Below are 14,834 nucleotides of genomic sequence, written 5' to 3'. Positions count from 1 at the left end.
AACAAAAAGAAAAAAAGAGAAAGAAGAAGCACCCAATGATCATCAAATAAAAACAATCAGTATTTCACAACAGTATTCTAAATTCATTTTCTTTAACCTCACAAAACCCACCAACACACCAAGTATCAACAAAGTTATGAAAATTTCCGGACTCGTTGGACAGGGTAAATTCCAGTTTCAATCTTGCTGAGATTAATGCATTCAAACACAACATGATATTGCAGTGCTCTATCGGTTTGCCAGATAGTTTGTCTTTTCTTGTTAAATAAACAGCAAGCTTCGCAGTTGCTATTAGGAAACTAAACAGTTTAGATGCAGGATTCTGTTTAGGGGCAAAACCAAAGACGAAACTTCTCAAAGAAAAAGTAACATGCATTTCATGTGCAATGTAATTCAACCAATGAAACAAAGGAAATAATCGGATACAGTCTATGAATGCGTGAAACAAGTCCTCATTGACTGTACAGAAGGGACAACAAACAGATACAGGAGAAAAATGTCTAATAAACGTGTTAGAGGGAACAATCCAGTGGGCCAAACGCCACTGGAGATCACCTGTTCTTTTGGATGTGGGCTCACTGTACATGGCTTCCCAGATAGGTTCGGAGGGGGGTCCTCCGGGTAACAATCCTTTCCATCGGGTAACTCCATTTAACGAAGGGTTCCCATTTAACAGCTTGAGGCACATCTTGTAGATGCCCTTGCTGTCCATTGTCTGGAAAAGCTTTGACCCATCGCTAACAGGGGGCAAATCGTTTTGAATGGGTTCAACAATTAATTTAGGCACTGTCGGCTCATTTAGATCTTCTTCTGTACCTCGAGTCCAAGTTAGGCCAAGTTGCCGTCCCAACTGAATCATTTTCCTCAAAATTTTTGCAATCATCCTATGGGACCAAATCCCTGTCAGGTCGGCGATTTCACTTACGGATTTCCAACCATACCCTGAGTCATGTCGGAGATGCCGCACCTTCACAATACCAGCTGCTATAAAGTGTTGGCAAAAATCTCGACTCTTTGGAATGTCGGGAAAGAGAGGGTTATAGAACAAAGGCTCGTGTGCCAGCATTTTCGTTACATATGTGTCTGCCTGACGACTCACAGAAAGGCTCTGCCAGGCATTTAAGAGGCTTTGGTAAAAAGCAGGGAGAACCGATATGTCGACATGCTGGAGGTTCATTTGAAAGAGTTCAAACCCGTACCCGAGCCTACCCGCTCGCTGCAGTACAAGGCGTGCAGGGAGCCGGCCTGGCAGATGTTCCATGTAGAGGAGACGTTGAATGGACCGCAGCCGGAAGGCCATTAGGCGGGCTTTGATGTCGACGAGGTTGTGGCCACCCTCAGCCGAGGGGCGACATATCACATCGGGTCGTAGCCAGTGGTAGCCTCCCCAGAAGAAGTCCACCAGTTTGCCCTGGAGTGCTTTGAGTAGGGCCTCCGGCGGTTGCAGGCAGATGAACCTATGCCACAACATTGTGGCAACTAAGTTGTTGATCACTAGCACACGGCCCTTGAAGGACAAATGAGGTAAAACCCTTTTCCATCGGTTCAATCTTTCTCCCACTTGCTCAATTACCCCGTCCCAATTTCTTTGAGCATACTGTGGGGAACCAAGGAATATGCCCAAGTACTTAATTCCCTCACTTCCCCACAGCAACCCTGCGGGGAGGGATGGGGGCGGCTGTGGTACAGGCTGAAGAAGGTTGCGATAAAGGGAGGGTATCCATAACGTCTTGCTCTTGTTCCAATTGATTTTTAAAGAGGAGGCAGCGTGAAACTTTGACAGGCACTCAACAACGATATCGATATCATCCTTATCTTTTACAAAGATGCAGACGTCATCCGCATAAGCACATAGGGTTAGCGGTGCACTCATGGGAGTGAGTGCTATTCCAGAAATCTTCTTTCTCAGTAGATTGAGAAGAGGCTCTAAAGAAAGAGCAAACAATAAACCAGAGACTGGGCACCCTTGCCGGACCCCTCTCCGAACCTTGATGGGGGGAGCCAGCACATTATTAATCTTAATTAAACTAAATACATCCGTGTATAGCAAGGAAATGTAGGAACGAAAGTTTGCTCCGAGGCCGCATGCCTGTAACACATGATGCATAAACTTATGGTCGATACTGTCAAATGCCTTTTCAAGATCAAGCGACATCATTCCAAAGTCTTCTTTAACACGGTTACCATCAATGAGATCTCTGATTAAAGAAATATTATCATGGATGGATCTTCCAGGAACACAGTAACTCTGTTCTGGCAGTACTAGATCACCAATAACCTTTTTTAGTCGATTAGCTAGTACTTTTGAAAAAAGCTTGTAGTCCGTGCACAGCAGGGAGATCGGTCGCCAGTTCACCAAAAGTCGGGGATCTTCAGTTTTCGGGAGCAAGCACACTACGGCTCTTCTTAGACTCAGCGGCATTATACCAGTCTGTATAGAAGTGTCCAAAACATTCAGCAACTCAGGGCCTAAAAGGTCCCAAAATGTCAGAAAGAATTCGGGAGGTAGACCGTCAATACCCGGAGCTTTCCCTGAATCCATGGCAGCAAGAGCACAGGTTAGCTCAAGGAGGGTGATTGGTAGGTCAAGCTCCAACCGTTGAGCCTCAGTTAGGGAGGGGAGGTGAGAGGTTAAATCCATCATTGTATCATTACAAACAGTCTGCTCCTCAAAAAGTTTTGTAAAGAATTCAATAATGTTTATTCTAACATCATCTTCGTTGACAACAACGTTGCCTCTTGAGTCCAAAACAGAAGAGATTAGCCGTGATGGCTTGCTTAAGGATTCTAAATGAAAGAAAGACTTGTTTGGGGTGTCTGATAACTTTACATTCTGTATTCTAAGTCTAATTAATGTTCCGGCTGCTTTCTCTTGAACTAACTCCCTTAAAAGAGCTTTCTTTACAAGCAATAACCGGTAATTGGCATCATTGTTTTCATGAGCCAATTTATTCTCCAAATGTAGAATATCCAATTCCAACCGGGCCATTGTAATGTGCTTGTCGTTTGTGCTGTGTGATTGGAAACATTGACAAAAACCCGAATTTGAGATTTCATGTTATCCCACCATATGCTGGATAAAGAAAAGGAAGATTTCTTTGCTACTAGACTTGCCCAGAAAACACGAAAGGCTTCCTTAAACATACCATCTTCTAGAAGTCTAACATTAAACTTCCAATAAGCGCTCCTACTTGCGGGTTGAGGAAAGGAAAGGTTTAGGGTTACCATATGATGGTCTGAAAACACGGAAGGAAAAATATTTGAAGAAACCGCAGTATTTTTAAAGGGTACGTTGATGTACCATCTGTCAAGCCTTGCCAAGGATACTCGACTATTGGCGCATCGACACCAGGTGTACTGGGATGTGCTTGGGTGGTGCAACCGCCAAACATCAACGAGGCCCATTGTGCTAAAAAAATTGGATAAGTGTACATGGGACTCAGGATGGGGTTCGGCAGAATTTCTGTCAACCGATGGGTCGAAGGTGCAATTGAAATCACCTCCGACACACACACAATGATCAAAATCAACTGATCTTAAGTGATTTATCATTGCGGTGAAGAAGGACTTACGCTCTACGCTATCACTTGGCGCATACACATTAAAAATAGTGTAATGGAAGTTATGGCTTACTAGTTTGAGAGAGCTAAGCCGACCATTTATTACCTCCTGAAAATGGCATGACTCACACACGAGGCCTGGCTTCAGCAAGAAGCCGATTCCAGCAGATGAAGCTGATAAATTGCTGAAATAGCATTGGCTCTTAAAAAGTTGATGCCAGTTATGTTCCACATTTGGTGTGATGTGAGTTTCTTGAAGTAAGATCACATCCACCTTTTTCCGTTGAAATATGTTTTTTACTTGGACCTGGCGGAGGTGTCTAGCACCACCACCGTTAATATTTAAGGTTGCGAGTTTTATAGTTTTCATCCTGTATTGATGAAATCAGCCTGTGGCTGGGAACACTCTACACCTGCACGTGTGATGAATTTTCTTAACCTGTGGTATTGTGACTTATTCAGGTCGAATTGTTCAGGCGTTTTAATTATGGATTTTGCAGTGTGGATGAATGCAGCCAAATCGTCAAAATGGTCTTTAATGACTATGTTACGCTGTCTGTACGTTTCGGCTAGAAACGACACGATGTGTTGGGGGGGTATCTGTGACTGAGATGCTGATGACTGTGACAGCTCAGTCACTTCCACCTCGTCCTCAGACTCTGACAGGTCTGATAATGTCCCACCTGGATCTTGGGCCTTACCTGCAGCTCTCACGAGCTCCTCTGGAGGCATATCCTGAGATTTCGTTGGGTACTCTGGTGCACACTCACGAGCAGACTGGTGCTTACTTTCTTTATGTGTGCTTTGGCAAATGGCTGCAGATCTCTGCGTAGCCGGGGTTACGATTTCTGTTTGTGAGACAGAGCAATTTGTTTGGTCACCAGTCCGCTCAGCTACTGGAGGGGGGACCGGTGGGGCTTCGCGTTCAGGCTCAAAAATGGCCGCATTGTTCGGATCAATGTCGGCTTTATTCTCAGAGCTTGGGAAATCAGTAACATCTTCTTTACCACTTTGGCGTTCGATATTTTCGTTTGCTGTAAACGTTTTGCCCTCTTTTGCAGAGACAGTGTCTCTGCCCAAGACAGCCTTCTTTATCGCACCATCGGGGCTATTTGTTAGTGGTGCTTTCCGTTTTTTGGTCAGTATGACAAGTTCTTCATTCATGGGTTCGTCAGCAGTACTAGCATCACCAAGTGCCATCTCACTGGGTTTGGGTAGCACCGGGGCGTCGGGAAGCACGGTCGGGGCGTCGGGAAGCACAGTCGTGGCGTCGGGAAGCACAGTCGGGGCTTCGGGAAGCACGGTTGGGGCTTCGGGTAGCACGGTTGGGGCTTCGGGAAGCGTAGTCGGGACCTCGGGAAGCACAGTTGGGACATCAGGAAGCACAGTCGGGGCGTCGGGAAGCACGGTCGGGGCTTCAGGTAGCACGGTTTGAGCGCCAGGAAGCACGGTTTGAGCGTCGGGGAGCACGGTTTGAGCGTCGGGGAGCACGGTCGAGGCGTGAGGAAGCACGGTCGAGGCGTGGGGAAGCACGGTCGAGGCGTGAGGAAGCACGGTCGAGGCATGAGGAAGCACGGTCGGGGCGTTTTCTTTTTTACAGCCCACATTGGTGTGTCCCAATTTGCCGCACTTCGTACAAGATGCTTTGGGACAAAACCTTTTAACGTGTCCGAAGGCTCCACAAAGGAAGCACGTTAAGGTGCCTGACGAAGCGTACATTTGATATTGACGATCATTTACCGAAATTTTAAACGAGATGTTTAGTCCTGTATCGTCGCCGCGATCAGGAAGCACCATGAATACTTGTCTCCAGAAACTCATAACATGTTTCATTCGTTCATCCCGACATCCCAGGGGAATCATCGAGATTCGGGAAACAACAGTTCCATACCGGGTCAGAACAGCCATTAATTTATCATCTGTGATAAACGGAGCGACATTTGAAATAATAACTTTTATCGCCGGTGTGTCCATCGGGGAAACCATGACGAACTGCCCACCTTTCAATGACAGACCGGTACTAACAACATCATGCACGAACTTCTCGTCCGACACGAAAACAACAAACTTTTGGTTCATCCGCGACGCGGCGCGGACATTTTCATCGCCGATAACATTCCCTACAGCTAGGATAATGTCCTCGGTAGGAACACCTTCGGGAGGGACACACACGAAAGCATGCTTCCTTGTTAGGGCTTCAAACCCTTCCTGCCGTGCACGAACACTCGCCATAACGGCAATGTCTCACCTTTCCACCTTGACCAGGCAGAAAGGACACAAAATAAATAAAGTCGAAATGAAATAATGAATAATAAAGTTCACACGACGCGAGTAAGGTAAACAGCACTGACGGAGCAGGTAGACTGAACCGAACGGGTCTGCTCTCACCTTTGGGCTCTTCTCTCACTCTCTCTGTCTCAAGGGAGGGAAAGGGGCACAGGTGGTAAAGAGGGACACGACAAAGGCGCGATGGGAAAGGAAGGAATGGGGGGGGGGGGACAACACAACACAAGCACGGAGCTACAGCACACGAACACCAGTGCACGCCATCTTGCCACGCCCAACACACGAAAGGCCAGCAGGGGGCGCGAGAGAGAGAGGGAGAGAGAGAGAGAGAGAGAGAGAGAGAGAGAGAGTTGTGGATCCAACAAAGGATTTGTCTTATTGAGAGAGAGAGAGTTGTGGATCCAACAAAGGATTTGTCTTATTGAGAGAGTTGTGGATCGAACAAAGGATTTGTCTTGTTGAGAGAGAGAGTTGTGGATCCAACAAACGATTTGTCTTATTGAGAGAGAGAGAGTTGTGGATCCAACAAAGGATTTGTCTTATTGAGAGAGTTGTGGATCCAACAAAGGATTTGTCTTATTGAGAGAGAGAAAGAGTTGTGGATCCAACAAAGGATTTGTCTTATTGAGAGAGAGAGTTGTGGATCCAACAAAGGATTTGTCTTATTGAGAGAGAGAGTTGTGGATCCAACAAAGGATTTGTCTTATTGAGAGAGAGAGAGAGAGAGAGAGAGAGAGAGAGAGAGAGAGAGAGAGAGAGAGAGAGAGAGAGAGTTGTGGATCCAACAAAGGATTTGTCTAATTGAGAGAGAGAGAGTTGTGGATCCAACAAAGGATTCGTCTTATTGAGAGAGAGAGAGTTGTGGATCCAACAAAGGATTTGTCTTATTGAGAGAGAGAGAGTTGTGGATCCAACAAAAGATTTGTCTTATTGAGAGAGAGAGAGTTGTGGATCCAACAAAGGATTTGTCTTATTGAGAGAGCGAGAGTTGTGGATCCAACAAAGGATTTGTCTTATTGAGAGAGAGAAAGTTGTGGATCCAACAAAGGATTTGTCTTATTGAGAGTTGTGGATCGAACAAAGGATTTGTCTTATTGAGAGAGTTGTGGATCCAACAAAGGATTTGTCTTATTGAGAGAGAGTTGTGGATCCAACAAAGGATTTGTCTTATTGAGAGAGAGAGAAAGTTGTGGATCCAACAAAGGATTTGTCTTATTGAGAGAGAGAAAGTTGTGGATCCAACAAAGGATTTGTCTTATTGAGAGAGTTGTGGATCGAACAAAGGATTTGTCTTATTGAGAGAGACTGACTGTTTCTTCCTTTTATTACAAGAGTACAGAAAATCAGTTATGTTCAGTCATAAAGAAACAAAACACAGTAAAAATGGTCTCAAGGAAAAGTTATTATCAAATCATCATCATCAAGTGTGCATATGACATCATTAAAAACCCACTTTTCTTTAAAACATGTTAAATTCTTGTTCGTTTTAAAAAACCGGTATTCTAGCTTTAGTCTTGCATTTACAAGAGCCTTAAGGGTGAGCAGTACATCATATGACGAGTCAGAAGCGTTTCCCATTTTTTTCTTCCTGGATTTATAAATTGCAAACTTGGCCTGGCCAATTTAAAAATTCATTAAAACCACATTTCTAAGGGAAGACGGTCCTAAAACACCATAAATAAAAACATTGTGATTGAAGAGGGAACCAAGCTTCACAAAGCGTTCCTGAAGGAATGTAAAAAGAGGTTGCAATCGTTCACACTCAAGGTATATATGCGGTAGGGTTTCAATGGATGCACAGAAAGGGCATAGATTAGAGTTAGCAGTAGAAAACCGGTTCAGTAAAACATTATAAGGTAAAATCCAGTGTACAAGTTTCCATTGAATATCTCCAACATACTTTGGAGTAGGCAAGAGATAAAAACTTCGCCAATTGGGGCAATTGGGTGGTATTGGGGGTAAAACATCCCGCCATCGAAGCCTCGGGTGCTCAGAAAATGTTTTTGCGTATAAAATTTTAACGTACGCGTTGTACAAAGTTTTCTTTGGAAAGGCGGGAAGGGATAATGCAGTATCATCAGGGCTGTTCAGGCCAGGGGACAGATTAAGTGGCGGGCTGAAGACTAGGAGTTTGGGGAAGTCACCCGCTGTTTCCTCGGGGGAAGGGCCAAGTTCCTCGCAGGTATTACGATACGTTGTGGATATCCCTTGAAGGAACCGAGAGATGATCCTGACAGATTTTATTCCGGTTTTTTGTGCCACAGCGGCAGCACTCAGCCGGCAGCTCCCAGACTCTGTCATGAGGTCTTTCACTCGCAGCAGCTTGGCATCAACAAAACGTTGAACGAGTCCCCTATTATTCAAGCTGTTTTCCAGGAAGGGGTTGTAGCATAGGGGCTCATTCAACAACATTTCCATGTTGTATGTTGCCATTTCACGGGAAAAGGACAGGGCTTGCCAGGCGTTCATCACCCCTTGGTAAAAGGTGGGCAGCAAGGATGAATCGATTTGATGAGGGTTCATCAAGAAAAGTTCTCGGTCGTAACCCAGCTTGCATGTAAGCTGCAATATGCAGTTAGCCAGAGGCCTCCAGAGTAGGGCTTCATCTCCATATACAAGTTGGCGCACGATATGAAGCCGGAAGACCATAATCCGGCTGCGGATATCAATAAGACCTTGGCCACCTTCAGTGAGTGGTAAGTATGCCACGGGGGGTTGGAGCCAGTGTTTCCCGCTCCAGAAAAAGTCGACAATGCTCTTTTGCAGTGTAATAAGAAGGCTCCCGGGCGGTTGTAGGCATATCATCTTATGCCATAGCATAGAGGCGACAAGATTGTTAATGACGAGAGTTCTTCCGCGGTACGAAAGTTGAAAAAGAAGTCCTTTCCAGCGGGCCAGTTTTGCCATTACCTTGTCCGGTAATCCCACCCAGTTCTGCTGCTCAAAGGTGTTGTCTCCGAGGAAAATACCAAGGTATTTAATGCCACTTTTCTGCCAGTTCACTCCTCCTGGTAGGACAATTGGCGGGCAATCTCCAGGTCCTATCCAAAGGGCTTCACTCTTCTTCCAGTTTACCTGGCCTGAACAAGCCTGACAATATGTTTTTAGTGCCTGAGCCACCGCAGTGACGTCAGCACTATTTTTTATATAAATACAGACATCATCTGCATAGGCAGAGACTTTTAGCGGTGTGGTAAGAATTGATCCAGTGAAGCCAGAAATGTGCGTACGTAATTGGAGCAGAAGAGGTTCGATGGCAAGAGAGTATAAAAGTCCAGATAGCGGGCAACCTTGCCGTACTCCCCGTTGTACAGCAATGGGGCTACACAATACTTGATTAATTTTAAGAACACTGGATATATTACAATACAAAAGTTTTACGTACGAGATAAAAATAGGTCCAAACCCAAAATTCTCTAAAACTCTAAAAAGGTACATGTGGTCAATACAGTCAAAGGCTTTTCCTTGGTCAATAAAAAACAGACCAACATTCATATTAAAATTGTTACAAAACCGAATGGTATCACGGATAAGAAATATATTATTAAAAATAGTACGTCCAGGATTACAAAAGGATTGATGTTCTCCTATTAGTACATTCATAAAAGGTTTCATTCGATTAGACAAGGCTTTGGCTAAAATTTTATAATCCGTACATAAAACAGAAATAGGACGCCAGTTCTCTATAAGTTGAGTGTCCGCTTTCTTAGGAATTAAGGTGGTGACTGCTCTCCGGCAACTCCACGGCAGTTGTCCATCCTCTAAACATTCATTCAATACCCGCAGTAGGTGAGGTCCAATGGCGTCCCAAAAAAACTGGAAAAATTCACTAGTCAGCCCATGCAGTCCAGGGGCTTTATCAGGTTCCAAGGCCTTCAAGGCAGCGGTGAGCTCAGGTAACCTAAGAGGATCCTCCAACTGCTGCTTCTGATCCTCCACCAATGTTGGAAGGTTAGAAACAAGTTCCGATATTGCATCCTGGTTAATGTCGTGCCGCATAAACCGTTGTTTAAAATGTTTCCGGGCACATTCCCTGATTCTGCCATCTTCATAAAGGAGTTCCCCATCATGGAGCAAGCGTGTAATCATTGACGAAGAGGCCCCCCTTTTAAGGCTGAAGAAGAATTTGGTTGGAGCATCAAGGTCGTGTATCGTGTACCTCATCGTGTACCTCATCGGTCGTGTACCTCATCGTGTACCTCATCGTGTACCTCATCGGTCGTGTACCTCATCTTCAGGCGCAATAAAGCATTTTGTGCTCGCCTTTCTGATATGGAATTCAGTAAGGCCGTTTTTCCATGGATTTGTTGCCTCATTCCCTGGTAGCTCACACTTGCAGTTCCCTGAAGCTGTTCCTGTAATTCCAGGATTTCATCTTCAAGTAAGGTTGTGGTTTTTCTTTCCTCTTGAACACCATACGCACGATATTGTTGGCAGAACAGTCTGATGTGCGTTTTGGCATTATCCCACCATTGTCTGAGGTTTGAGAAATTCCCTTGGGAGGCAACCAGAATATTCCAAATTTCCGGAAAAATGTCCTTAAAGGTACTATCATCAAGTAAGTTGTTATTAAATTTCCAAAAAGCACTCTTGTGTTTCGGGCAGGGGGCAGAAATTTTGAGAAATGTTGCGCTGTGGTCCGAGAATCCTGATGGGCAAATTTTGGATGACAGAACGAGGCGTTCAAGTGGAGGATTAATATAAAACTTGTCCAAGCGATCAAGTACAATATTACCCTGAATGCATCGACACCATGTGTATTGCCTGATTGATGGGTGCTGTACCCGCCATATATCTGTCAAATTCATTTGTTTTAAAAATTTGGTGAGAGGGATTGTGGAGGCAGGATGGGGCTCTGCACTGTTCCTGTCTAGTTGGGGTTGGAGGGTGCAGTTAAAATCTCCACCAATACAAACATGATTGTCTTGGTTTTTTAGGGCGTTTTGGCTGTCAAGGGACGTTAGGTGTGTCCCAAGGTCATTAAAAAAAACTCGCCGAGCTACATGCGTACTTGGGACATAGATATTAAAAATAGTATAGAATTTTCCACAGTAGTGGAATTCTAGGGATGCTAGGGATCCCTTGTGTATTTCGTCGAATTTAAGCGATGAAGGCAAAAAGGAGGGGCTAAGAATTATTGCAACACCGCCTTTGCGGGAGTCACCGTTACTAAAGAAGGACAGGCCGGGGAAGAGCCTACACCACTCTGCGACACAGCAGTCGTTGGCATGGGTCTCTTGTAAGAGGGCAATGTCAACTTTCTTCTGTAATAAAAAATCCCTTACTTGAACTTTACGGACAGAGCTACATCCTCCGTTAATATTCAAGCTACAAATGGAAAAACTCATTACAGCTATAAGGAGGAGTGACCACCACTCAATTTTTTGATAGCAGTTCATTCTTAGCTTTTTGCAACCACTTCTTTAAACGGTGACGTTGGGAGGAATTGAAATTAAAAACGTGGGGGCGTTTTACCATCAGTCTAGCGGAATGTATAAAATCAGGTAGCTCCGGAAAAAAGGTTTCTATAACAACATTCCTTTTTCGGAATGTGTCCTTAAGAAACCTTTTTATCTCGGAGGGAGGGATTGGAGGGATTTCTTCTTCCTTAAGGCTACCACATTCACTAACAGAGTCATCTATATCAGATGGCTCAGATGGTGTGTCACACTGGTTTTCATCATTTATCTCCTCACCGTCATCACATCCCTCCACGTTATCGGATGGGGCATAGTCCATAGAGGGAGGGGACGGGGAGGGAGAGAAATGAGCCATCTTCAGGGAAGGGGGGGGGGAGGGGAGGGTACTAATTTTTGCGGTTCAACCATATCAGTTTCTAGGTCAGTAGACAAGGGCGAGGATTCATCCACATCTATGTCCTCCAATACCGAGAAACGATTTTCTGTGACGAGGGACAAATCTAGGCCAGAGAGGAGGGGCTGTCGGTTTTCAGTTGTAGGTTTTTTAAAGAGATGACCGTTTTCATCTGTTGTTTGCAGATGTCTTTTTCCTTTTGGGCAGACTAACTGAAACTCGTCCTGGTTAGTGGGAAGAGATTGCAAGGGTTTGGGGGGAGGGGGGAGGAGGGAGGACGTGATCATCGGGAGGGGATTCCCATCGGCTACCACGGCGAGAGAGGTAGGATCAGTTATAGCAGGCAACAAGCTGTGATTGGACGATGTCGCCTGGGGGGTGAGATCTATCGTTAACAGGAGATGGCTGCAATTAGATCCTTCAGTAGAGGGAGGGGCCCTGTTTCAAGGGGAGGGGAAGGGGGTACGGCGGGGGGGTTTGGATTGGTGGTAAGAGGGCTTGGGTCGGTGGTGGACAGATTGGGATCAGTGGTGGTAAGGCTTGGGTCGATGGTGGGAAGGTTCGGGTCGGTGGTGGGAGGGCTTGGTTCGGCGGCGGGAAGGCTTGGTTCGGTGGTGGGAAGGTTTGGTTCGGTGGTGGGAAGGCTTGGGTCGGTGGTGGGAAGGCTTGGGTCGGTGGTGGAAGGGTTTGGATCGGTGGTGGGAAGGTGGGGGGGTTGCTTATTCCCGGTTCGGAGGGGAGGTTGCACTTGTGGAGAATTCTCTTTTCGGGGGCAGTCATGCTTAACATGCCCAAATTGTCCGCAGCCAAAACATTTTAGAACGTTGGTGGACACGTACACTGTATATTCGTTCTGTTGATGTTTTAATTTTATTATAAGGTTTAAATCCTTCTGGGAATTTTTTTAAATCATAAACACTTGCCGCCGGAATGAAACCACGTGCCTTAAATCGTTGTTTCGTGACCCGAAGGGAATCATGGAGATACGAGACATGATGGTACCGTATCGGGACAATTCTTTAATTAGTACATCGTCGGATACAAATGGGGGGCAATTTGATATCACGACTTTTATCGCTGGGCTATCTAGTGGGGAAATCATTACAAATAAATCTGGATCGATTGTCAAACCCTGTTCGACAATTTGTGGGACACAATCCACGTCGGACAAAAAAATAACGATCCGCTTGTTCATCCGCGAAGCGGCAACAACCTTGTCGATCCCGACAACACGACCGGTTGCGAGGACAACGTCCTCGACACTAACCTCACGTTCCGGAGGTACACAAAAGAACCCGTGCTTACGGGTCAGGCTCTGAAAGGCCGTAAATCGAGATAGTGCAGCTGCCATGCTGGAACAGCTGCACTTACAACCCCTCCCCAACTCGGGGAGGGTGAATATATAATACAATCTTCCCTACCCGAACTCCGGGAATGGGAAGCAATCAGACCTCTCCGATTTCCCTAACTTCGGAAAAGGGAGGCAACAAAACAAACTGAAGGAAAGATAAACGAAAGGAAAAAAAGGAAATAGAGGTTTAAGATGAAGGAGCAAACACCGACGGGCGACGCCCAAAAACGGCGAACCCTTACCAGCGATCACCCTGTGCTCTCCGGCTCTCTCTCCCGTCTCAACGTATATGGGAATCACCAGGAAGACTCCACGAACAGGCACAAGGACACAGAGGGGGGAAAACGGGGGGGGGGGGGGGGGAATGGAGCAACAACACAGAGCACTCACAGGCCTCCACAAGCAGACGCCATGACAGTACAATCAGCATACAAACGGCCAGCAGGTGGCGACAGAGAGAGTGAGAGAGAGAGAGAGAGAGAGTTGTGGATCCAACAAAGGATTTGTCTTATTGAGAGAGAGTTGTGGATCCAACAAAGGATTTGTCTTATTGAGAGAGAGAGCGAGAGTTGTGGATCGAACAAAGTATTTGTCTTATTGAGAGAGAGAGTTGTGGATCGAACAAAGGATTTGTCTTATTGAGAGAGAGAGAGAGAGTCGTGGATCCAACGAAGGATTTGTCTTATTGAGAGAGTTGTGGATCGAACAAAAGATTTGTCTTATTGAGAGAGAGAGTTGTGGATCGAACAAAGGATTTGTCTTATTGAGAGAGAGAGAGTTGTCGATCCAACAAAGGATTTGTCTTATTGAGAGAGAGAGAGTTGTCGATCCAACAAAGGATTTGTCTTATTGAGAGAGAGAGAGAGTTGTGGATCCAATAAAGGATTTGTCTTATTGAGAGTGAGAGAGTTGTGGATCCAACAAAGGATTTGTCTTATTGAGAGAGAGAGAGTTGTCGATCCAACAAAGGATTTGTCTTGTTGAGAGAGAGAGTTGTCGATCCAACAAAGGATTTGTCTTATTGAGAGAGTTGTGGATCCAACAAAGGATTTGTCTTGTTGAGAGAGTTGTGGATCCAACAAAGGATTTGTCTTATTGAGAGAGAGTTGTGGATCCAACAAAGGATTTGTCTTATTGAGAGAGAGTTGTCGATCCAACAAAGGATTTGTCTTATTGAGAGAGAGTGAGTTGTTGATCCAACAAAGGATTTGTCTCATTGAGAGAGAGAGTTGTGGATCCAACAAAGGATTTGTCTTATTGAGAGAGAGAGTTGTTGATCCAACAAAGGATTTGTCTTATTGAGAGAGAGAGTTGTCGATCCAACAAAGGATTTGTCTTATTGAGAGAGAGAGAGAGTTGTCGATCCAACAAAGGATTTGTCTTGTTGAGAGAGAGAGTTGTCGATCCTTAGACACCTGAAGACTCCTGCGACCCTTTAGACACCTTCGATCTGAAGACCTTTTAAACCCCTTTAGAGCCTAACTACTATTTGGATGTGCCCTTTATAACCCTTATAGACCCTTCGGACCTTTACACCTTTGACCACACACAAACAAACACACACACACACACACACACACACACACACACACACAACCATCTCTCATCACTTTGTGAATGGCTGAGGCTACTAATGGGTCTGAGTAAGTACTGATCTTCAAGGTGCCCCACTACTTACAATCTTCCCCTCCACCTTGCACTTCACTAATTATTTGGGGAAGAATGTAGAGATCACATGGTGCTTTTCAAAAACAAAAACTCCACACTGTGCATTTTCTTTACAGGCAGCCATGTTCATTTATGGGTTGATGATTGAAGGACTG

The sequence above is a fragment of the Myxine glutinosa genome, assembly GCF_964187855.1.
Source record: "Myxine glutinosa chromosome 3 unlocalized genomic scaffold, kmMyxGlut1.1 SUPER_3_unloc_1, whole genome shotgun sequence".
Classification (NCBI taxonomy): Eukaryota; Metazoa; Chordata; class Myxini; order Myxiniformes; family Myxinidae; genus Myxine; species Myxine glutinosa.
Note: the sequence above shows the minus strand (reverse complement) of the source record.